Source organism: Urocitellus parryii, chromosome 12 (genome assembly GCF_045843805.1).
Source record: "Urocitellus parryii isolate mUroPar1 chromosome 12, mUroPar1.hap1, whole genome shotgun sequence".
Classification (NCBI taxonomy): Eukaryota; Metazoa; Chordata; class Mammalia; order Rodentia; family Sciuridae; genus Urocitellus; species Urocitellus parryii.
The window spans coordinates 83069416-83071746 of record NC_135542.1 but is presented as its reverse complement, the minus strand read 5'-3'; positions in this window follow the sequence as shown (position 1 = coordinate 83071746).

Genomic DNA, 2331 nt, shown 5'->3' with positions numbered 1-2331 from the left:
TATTTTCCACTGAACTATTTTTTTTTTTCTTTCAGAACTTGGCCTATAACCTTTGACCAGATAGAATTTGAACCCTTCTCACTATGATCAGTATTTTTTTTTGTCTTACCTTTAGCTTTCATAGGTTAAACTTGGAAAATCTATTTGTTATGATCTCAGAAATGTCACTGTCCCCCTCTTCTCTCTCACTGATGTTAACTGATATGCACCTAGTATAATTCACCTGTATTTCTCACACAAGTGGTAGATTTGAACCAAAGCCTCAGAATTCTATCTTACTTCCTTCCCGATGCTTCCCACTCTTAAAAGTAAAGAAATTTCAGTACAGATTATTTAGTAGAGCTAGGCTTTGTCAGTACACAGGATCAAATCCCCAAGGTTTTGTCCTTGGTCACATTTTCAATATGTAGATGGGTGGTAATAAAATGAAATTATTTCCTGCTTTCCTAAAGGCTTTCCAGTCATAGTTTAATAACAGGGACTCAGGCTGATTTTGCAAGAGCACTGACTTCACTTGGGTCTGCAGATGTCTAGACCACTGAGTAGCATCAAAAGTCACTGCCCTAAACCTGAAAGAATTAGCATTATCTTGCTTTTCTGACCTGTTCTTTCCTGTAGTCATTTTGGATTCCAGGAACAACAGATCTGATTGATAAACATCTTGTGTTGAGTTGAAACAGCAACTTTCTTACTGCTGCTGATAAGGACCTCCTTGGCCAATCCTGACCTAATGATCAACCAGACCACGATGCTGGTGGATAATGCCCTCTGGACTATATAGGATAGGCCCTCTGGCCTATATAATCTGGGAGCTCATGTCAGTTCTCCCAGAGACAGGGCTGAGGATGCTGGATCCCCCTTGTATTCTCGATACAGCTCTATGGAATAAATTCCTTTTGTGCATTTCATCATTCTATTTGGTTTCTGGGGTGAATGGCTAGACCAAATTCACTGGGACCCCCAGAGTTGGGCATCCGGCTTAGAACTCCCGTTACAGCTTTGTAACCCAAGAGTGTCACTCTATTTTGAGTAAATTCTCAAGTTAAGAGTGATTTTTAAAATGTCCTTTCATTTAAACAGTAAGTACTGTCCTACAATACTTGAGAGAAGGAAAGAGAAAAGAAGTGGTTTCCACATCAAAGAAAGATTATGAGGTGTCTTAACAACTTGCATTTGGAATCTCTACTTTATAGGCTGACCACCCTACTCTTTTCAAAATTTAGTGAGTTTTCTGCAATGTATATTTCAGATTGGGGCACTTCATCAATCATTGATCTACTCTAAACAATGTTAGACAATACCTTCACTATCCTTCACACAATTGAACTCCTGGTTCTCTTGTCATGAAGACAACTCATTTTCTAAATCATAAAAGAGACATACATTTTCATGTATAACCTTAACCCCTGTGTTAATAAATGTTTCTGCTAAAGTACCTTTGCTGGAAGACAGAGTGAATGGAATGATAAAGGCCTAGTATATGCAGGAAAGAATTTTAAAATACACAAAGACAAATTAGTATAAAGGCATCATAAATGAAGCAGAAAAACAGCATTAATTTTTATGAAATAGTACTAGCATAGATGCATAAATCAAGTGGCTCTGGATTTTTTTTTTCAGAACAGTTCATAAGCCTTAGTGAAAGGTTCATCAATCCATAAATGACTTATACAATTGCAAAATCCTTAACTCTAATAGCATTTTCAACTCTAAGGTTCCCTTGCAAATGTAATAGTGACCTTGAGCAGCTAAATAAGCTCCCAGGAATGTGCTGTGTTGTTAGCTATTACTTATCAATTACTTGCCCTTTTAGTTTCTAACATTCCTAACACTCAAAAGACTCCAAAGAATGTTCCTACCCTACCTTATTTCTTACAACCTACCTTGCACTCTATTCTGATCAGGTCTTTGAATTGGTTCCTTGATAGTCTCTGTGGAGGGGGGGTGCTGCCAAAATGACCACCTTTCCTACTTCCCCCTGCCTACCCAAGTCTTCTACCACTGTCTAGGCCTACCTCAACTCAACTCTCAACACCTCCATTAAAATGATATTGGCCTACTCTAGTCTATAGGCATCATTTCTTTTGCCTATCTTTATTGTTAAAATTACTGTCTGTGCCACTAGTTTGTACCATCTTCTACACTGTTTTCTTAAAGAGTTCTTTAATATTTATGGGCATTTGAATATTGCAATAAACTATAAAGCATACTGCAATGTAAATCCAGTCGATCCTCCATGTCCATGGGTTTTATATCCACAGTTCAACTGACTGCTCATGGAAAACTATTCAAAAATTAATGTCTGTACTGAACGTGTACAAACTTTTTTCT